Consider the following 7,978-nt stretch of genomic DNA (forward strand, 5'->3'; position numbering starts at 1 on the left):
CATGCCTGCATGCATGTGCATGTTTGTTTGCAGGTATATGGGTGCATAGGCTGCTGAAGGAGCCTCCTGTATCACTATCTGCTTTATTCACTGTGGCAGAGTCCCTCAGTTGAACCCAGAGCTCACTAATACAATTGGTCATTAGCAGCTTGTTCCCAGGATCCCTGCCTGTGCCTTTCCAGCACTGGGATTACATGCCTCGGTGCCCAACAAGCATTCGTGTGGATTCTAGGAATATGAACTCTGGTCCACATGCTTGCTGTACAGCAAGCTCTTTGATGCTAAGCCATCTGACTCAATACTTCTTTTTTAATGCATGAGTGTGTAAGGGGGCAGGGGGAGTGAGTGCGAGAAAGAAAAAAACTCATGTGTGAATGCATGTGAAGGAAAAAGGTCAACACTGTTTCCCTCAATCACTTTCTACCTTCATTTTTGAGATAAAATCTCTCATTGAACCTGGAGCTCACCAATTCCGCTGAGCTGGCTAGCTAGTGAGCCCCCGAGAGCCTCCTGTGTCCGCCTCCCCAGTGCTAGAATTATAGGTGTGCACCTGGCTTTCATGTAGGTGCTGGGATCCAAACTCCGGCCCTGATGCTTATGTGGCAGGCACATTACTGGCTGAACCATATCTCCAGCCCCAACTTAATGGTGTCTTATTTCTATTTCATTACATGGGAAAGATTAATATATTTCACACATACTTAGTAACACAATTGTTCACTGAGACTACTGTTTTAGCGTTATGCTGTTCCACTTGACAAAATTAAGCTAAAGGAGAAAGGTTTATTTTAAGTCACGGTTTCAGTCCACAGTTGCTTGGCTCTATTTTGGGTGTAGATGGGTGTGATTCAGTGAGGAAAGGCATCGTGGTGGGAGGAGCAGGGTTGTTCACTTCATAATGACCAGGGACCTTTTATCCCCTTCAGGGTCATACTCCCACCTCCGTCAACCTCTGCTTTCTTCTACTGGGCACCCCCTCCTGAAAGGTCTTCACCCTCCTGGCAGCAGCATCTGCTGGAAAACAAGCCTCCAACACGTAACCTATTAGGGGCCATTGAAGCTCCAAATCCAATACCTACTTCCAAATTTTATATGGGATGAGGACCTGAGTGCTTAGCATTAATCCTGCTGTGTATCGATCCTTTCTCCCAAAAACTGAGGGTTTATCAAAGGCATGACGGTGTGTCTTGATACTGTGCACACATTCACTCTTTTTTTTTTTTAAGCTTAAATCGTTTATCTAAGAAAATGTTTTGAGGTCTAAAAAGATAGTTTTAAGATGTTAATACAAGTTATGATAGACAATGATTTAGGTATACAACTTTAAATTCATCAAGATGAGATAGACTGTTAATAGAGTATTTTCTCCCAATATGCCAAATACAAATGGACTGGATTTTGTGAATGTAATTCTTTTTTTTTCTGTTGAAAAGTTCTTTTTTTTGCAGATTTTTTTATTTGAATTAGAAACAAGACACATTCACTCTTAATATTTTCACTTTCAAAAATATTTTAAGCTCTTTTGTGTATATGAGTGTGTGTGTGTGTGAGAGAGAGAGAGAGAGAGAAAGAGAGAGAGAGAGAGAGAGAGAGAGAGAGAGAGAGAGAGAGACCTCCTAGGCAGTCAGCCATGTCAAGATGAAGCTGAGTATCTCCTTCCTAGCTACTGGCTGTCAGAAACTGAAGAGGACAATGAACAAAAGCCTCTTCTATATAATCATGGCCACAGAAGTAGCTGCTGATGCTCTGGGTGAGAGTGGAAGGATTGTGTGGTCCAAACCAATGATGGGAATGATAAACAGGTTTTGTTTTGTTTTGTTTTCATAAAACATGGCATCTTGACCCACAGTGAAGTGTCTGCTGTTGAATAAGGGGCATTTTTGTTATAGATCAAGAAGAAAAAACGGGAGAGAGGAAGTGCAAGTCTATTCATGGGCGCATTGTGGGTGAAAATCTCAGTGTTCTCAACTTGTTATTATAAAAAATAAAAGGAAAGAAATTTATTACTGGACTGACAGATACTACTGTGCCCAGGCAGTTGGAGCCCTAAGGAGCTAGCGGAATCTAAAAGCTTTTCAATATCTCTAAAGAAGGTAATGTCTACCAATATGTTGTTAGAAAGCCCTTAAACAAGGAAGGTAAGAAGTCCAGGACCAAAGCACCAATACTTTGGCATCTTGTCATCCCATGTATCCTGTAACACAAATGTGGATAAATTGCTCAGAAGGGACAATGCACTAATAAAAATAAGGAGAAGGCTGTAGAATATGCTAACCTTTTGGCCAAACTTTAGAATACACTCGAAAATGCCAGGAACAAATAGATTGTTAAGAGATATAGGCTGGCCTCACCTAAAGTACCTACTTCTAAGTCTGATCCAGACAAAACCAAACAAATAATAAGCAAAAATATTTTATGAGCATATATCAATTATAATTAACAGTTGGCTTCATTGTGATATTCCATGTGCCATATAATGTATTTTTCTCATGTATGCTCCCTCTTGCCCTCTCTTGTCTCCCTCCTCCTCCCACTGATCCTCTTCCTCTTCCTAGCTAGTTCCTATTGTACTTTTGTGTGGTTTCTTGTGTGAGTTTAACAGGAGTGTGAGCACCTTACCAGTGGCTACACCACTGAAGAAACTGTCTGTCTTTCCCAGCAACCATTAACTGCCTCTAGATCCTCAAGAAATGGCAGGGCCTTATTGTCCCCTTCCCCTGTGGCAGATTGTTGATGATCAGTCTTGTGCAGGATATCACTTCTTCCATTGAGAAGTGTCACAGCTATGTCATGCCCAGAAGACAGTGTTCCACAATACCCCACCCCTTTCTCTGGCTCTCACATTATTTCTGTCTCGTCTTCTTCTTTTTCCCCACCTTGGAGGGAGTGAAATGAATGCCTTAATAGTGTTGGCCTTTTCAAAGTTTCTTCAGAGGCTAGGCATGCCATCAAAGAACCAGTTGAGATGACTATATCATCTTTAACCAACACATAAACAGCACCACTCTTGGGTGCCTAAATTTGCCAGAACTCTAAGATTCTGTTGAGTTATCACAGAAATCCAAAGGTATTAGAATAAGGAGGGCTGCCCGGAGTTTGGACAGGATAGAGAACAACTAGAAGTCTTCAAGATAGGAAGGGCAAGTGCTTAGGAAATGGCTTAGTTGGTAAAGTGTTTACTGTCCTAGTGAAGGTTTCTAGTGCTGTGATGAACACAATGACCAAAAGGGTTTATTTGCCTTATACTTCCATATTGTAGTCCATCATTGAAGGAAGTCATGACAGGAACTCAAGCAGGGCTGGAACCTGGAGTCAGGAGCTGATGCAGAGGCCATCAAGGGATGCTATTTACTGGCTTGCTTCCCCTTGGCTTGCTCAGCCTGCTTTCTTATAGAACCCAGGACCACCAGCCCAGGGATAGCACCACCCACAATGGATTGTACCCTTCCCATCAGTAACTAATTAAGAAAATGTTCTACAACTGGATCTTATTGAGGCATTTTTTTCAGTGAGGTTTCCTCCTTTTAGATGACTCTAACTTGGTTCAAGTTGATATAAAACTAGCAGGACACTGTGCAAGCATGAGGGGCTAAGTTCCATCTCCAGAACCCATGTTAAAAGCCAAGCATGGTGTAATCCCAGCACTGGGGAGATGGAGACAGGCAGATCAATCCCTGGGGCTTTCTGGACATCCAGTCCAACCTACTGCCATGAATTCTAGGCCAGTATGAGATACTGTACTGGCTAGTTTTATGTCAACCTGATACACAAACTAGAATTATCTGAAAGGAGGGAACCTCAGTTGAGAAAATGTCTCCATAAAATACATCTGTAAGGCATTTTCTTAATTAGTTAGTGATGGAAGAAGGTCCAAATCATTGTGGGTGGGGCCATCCCTGGGCTGATGGTTCTGTGTTTTATAAGAAAGCAAGCTGAGCAAGCCATGAAGAGGAAGCCAGTAACCAGCATCCCTCCATGGTCTCTGTATCAGCTCCCACCTCCAGGTTCCTGCCCTGTTTAAGATCATGTCCTGACTTCCTTCAATGATGAACAGCAATATGGAAATGTAAGGTAAACCCTTTCCTCCCCAACTTGCTTTTTGGTCATGGTGTTTCATCACAGCAATAGAAACCCTGACTAAGACAGATTGTGCCTCAAAAAAGTTAGACAGCATACCTAAGCAACACCCAAGGTTGTCCTCTGTCCTTCACACTCGCATGCACACATGCACCCCAACACATACATGTACCCAAGTAGACACAAGCATACACATATGCACGAAATGAAACGGAAAAGAGGGAAAGAACAGGATAAAGATAATTTTAGAAGAATTGGGCTAATGGAATTGTCCTAGGTAAACTTAAGGTGAATTAACAGCAAAAAAAAAAAAAAAAAAAAAAATCTGTGTCTGTGTGTGTGTCTGTGTGTGTCTGCTATCTACTTTTACCCCTTCTTGAAAAATATATTTCAGGGGCCTTACAAAAATTCAAGGTATTTGGGTTGAAGAGATGGCTCAGTAGTTAAGAGCACTGACTGCTCTTCCAGAGGACATGGGTTCAATTTCCAGCACCCACATCGTAGCTCACAACTGTCTGTAACTCCTGTTCCAGGGAATCTGGCACCCTCACACAGACAAACATGCAGGCAAAACAGCAAATCAGAATGCACCAATGCAGAAAAACAAATTCATGGAATTTTACAAAAAACATATACAGGATAGAATAAAATGTAAAATAAGATAGTGGGTCGGGGATACAGCTCAGGGGTAGAACATTTGCCTAATATGTGCTCTTGTTTCAATGCCAGTAGTGCAAAAATAAAAAAAATAAAATAAGTTGGTTATAACAAAAAGTTGGTAATGAAGTTGGAACAAAGGAAAATTATGTTACAAAATTAGGCAAAATGGAAAGTGAGGCTACTATGAAATTTCATGCCATGAAGGGAATTCAACCTGATACCCAAATCATTGCAAAATGAGGCAAAAACAAACCTGTTTCTTGGGATAAAGGTAAAAGCTCCTGTTGCTAAGAATAAGGAGAGGATTTTGTGCCCTGTGATGAGTATTGAGTATCCCCAACATATTCTTAGAATAAACATATCTAATAGCTAAGCAGGTGCTTGTCATGGCTAGAGAGGTATGATCAGAAATGGTGAAGACAACAACTTGAGGACCGATGGGTTTCCTTAGATCGGATATGAGCTTTATTACTGAGCATGATTTAGTGTGGAGTAGGGCAACACAGTAGAAGCCCTCAGCAGTCTGGGGCCCACCATTTGCCCAGGGAATCATGACTGGGGATATATTTGACCCCACAGACATCAGGTGTGAGCCAGTTACTCTGAGTCATCTGCATTAAAACCAATGAAGCCTCACTTCTTTGAGTTGTGGCTTCTGTCAGGCAGGGAAGTTGAACTTGCCTCTGTGAGAGGCTTTGACCACATGTTTTTTATTCTGCAACTTGGTGTGCATGAACATAATGACCTGGCCAATAGGTACCCTGGCCACTGTGCCCTGGAGCTTCCCAAAGGCAGCTCAAGTAACTGTTTGGAACCTGGGCTCATGACAGCATTGAGATCAGAGACATGAATATCCAGTAGAAAGTTATCTTAATAGAAATTGCCCTTAGGGCAATTCATACTGGCAGCAGACTGTGTGCACCATCATGGAGGCTGCTGTTTGCAGCCATAGCCCATCAGGCCCCAATGAGGAAAGCAACCTGGTCATCTTAATTGGCTGCAGAGAGATGGCTATTTCTTTTAATCTCTATATATGTATTAATAATTTTCTCATTGATACAGCAAAAGTATATTACCAGGCCAAGATAAAAATTTTACATGCATTCATGGGATTAAAAAAATTTATTCTGTGAACGTGGGTGTCAGTGAAGAGACCTCAGAAATCTATGGGGCCTCTTGTAGTAGATCAGTACTTATCCCTAGCATTGGAATGGACTTTAGGAGCCCATTCCACATAAAGATATACTCCCTGAACCTAGACACAAGGGGGTGTGGGCCTAGGCCCTATCCCAAAGGATATGACAGACTCTTAAGACCCCCTACAGAAGGCCTCAGCCTCCCTGGGGAGCAGAAAGGGTATGGGATAGGTAAGGTATTAGCTGAGGTGGACAGGGGAGGAGAGGAGGGTGAGGGAACTGGGACTGACAGGTAAAACAATCTTGTTTCTAATTCAAATAAAAAATGGAGAAAAAAATTACGCTGGATTTCTGTGATCAACTAGATTCAAACAGGTAGGATGCTGAATCCATCTTCTTGAAAGTGGGGTTTAAATGAGTCCACAAGACCCAAGATAATTAGATATTTATTATTAATAATTAGATATTTATTAGGGATGCTCTTTCTGTTCCAGAAGACACAGTCTCTGCCTTTCTGATGCTCTCACCACAACTCAAGAGAGCGAGCCCACCCCTCCTCTACCTTATGAGGGGTCACATCTGAACCCTGAAGCCATGCCCCTAGGATGTGGCCACCATTGAAAGTTCACTGGCAAAGCAAGATGCCACTACATCTTCTCATGATAATGTTTTCAAAATACACAATAATCCCCAGCATTCAGGAGATGGAGGCAGGCAGATCTATGAGTTTGAGGCCAGCCTGGTTTACAGAGTGAGTTCCAGGCCAGCCAAGGCTGCAAAGAATAGAAAAAAGTAGAAAATAGAAAGAGAAAAAGAAAGAAAACATTTAGAAAAAGAAAGAAAACAATAGTATATTATTCATTGCTGAAAAAATTTAAAAGATAGTACAAAGAAAATACGTGTTTCTATAGTGCTGGGAATGAAATCCAAGGCCTATACGTGCTAGACAAGACCTCTACTGAGCTGTACATCCAGCCCCTAAGGGAAATTTTTATTTAATCAACTATTTAATTCTACCACCTACAGAATGGCAATTACAATATGTCCTCCTAGATGTGACTTAAGAAGACTCAGTTTATCAAATATTTATGTGAAATTTTTGGGCTCATGAGCCCCAAGGACAAGACTTTGCTATCAACCCTTCAGCATAATGGTAAAATCAGATAGAAGAACAAATGTAGTTCAGGCAATTTCTTCAAAGAAAATTCATTAGACACCTTTCTTGATACGGCTATTAAAATGGAGGGGGTGGAGTGTTTGCAAAAGGTAACTTCATAACCAGGACAAGATATGCAATTACTGCCTTAATAACCAAATTACTCTGGGATATTACTTTCATTGAGGAATGTTACACACCTAATAAGAGCCGGGATGGGTGTGCTCTGCATTTTCACAGCTATTTATTGCAATACCTCCAAGCATTAGAGAATGTCTGAATGAAATGCAATTTTCCAGCTAAGTCACAAATCTGCAGAGTTAGGGAAACACAAACCCTAGATTTTGTCCCAGAGAGTTAAAAGGTAATGTTATTATGACGATCTCACAAGCCAAGGCAGACCCTGCAGTGTTAAAGTACACTCATGTTACAACTGACTTGCAAAAAGAAAACACACGGAATTGGGGTTGGAGAGATGGCTCAGCAGTTTCTGAAAGCGCTTGCTGCCAAGCCTGGGGGTCTGAGTTCATTCCCCAGAACCCACAGTGTAAAAGGACAAAACTGACTCACACAGGTTGTCTTTTGACTGCCATACATTCCTTATGGCAGGTGCATGTCCTACACACACACACACACACACACACACACACACACACACGGGATGTAGCTGGGGGAGATGCAGCCAGATGTGGTAGCACATACCTGTAATTTCAGTTCCAGCATTTAGGTAGCTGAGGCAGGAGGATCAAGAGCTTAAGCCAACCAGAGCTACAAAAGAAGAGAGAGAGAGAGAGAGAGAGAGAGAGAGAGAGAGAGAGAGAGAGAGAGAGAGAGAGGAGGCTAATACATTAATGTCGATCTTGATAAGATAAAAGCAACTTGATTATCCCATCCGGCCATGCATATCCAGCTGCAATGTAAATAAAAATAGAAAGCGGATTGAGGATGT

General features: G+C 41.8%; 1 non-coding gene and 1 pseudogene across 1 annotated transcript; one reads left to right on the forward strand and one right to left on the reverse strand.

Moving 5' to 3' along the window:
* The first annotated feature begins 1,638 nt into the window (after positions 1 to 1,638).
* Positions 1,639 to 2,293, forward strand: LOC118238931 (annotated as a pseudogene).
* Positions 2,294 to 5,604: 3,311 nt separating this feature from the next.
* Positions 5,605 to 5,740, reverse strand: LOC113833850. The gene has a single exon (XR_003485896.1). It is a non-coding gene; the product is annotated as a small nucleolar RNA SNORA70 (small nucleolar RNA).
* Between the last annotated feature and the right edge of the window lie 2,238 nt (positions 5,741 to 7,978).

The sequence above is a fragment of the Cricetulus griseus genome, chromosome 5 (genome assembly GCF_003668045.3).
Source record: "Cricetulus griseus strain 17A/GY chromosome 5, alternate assembly CriGri-PICRH-1.0, whole genome shotgun sequence".
NCBI classification, from domain to species: Eukaryota; Metazoa; Chordata; class Mammalia; order Rodentia; family Cricetidae; genus Cricetulus; species Cricetulus griseus.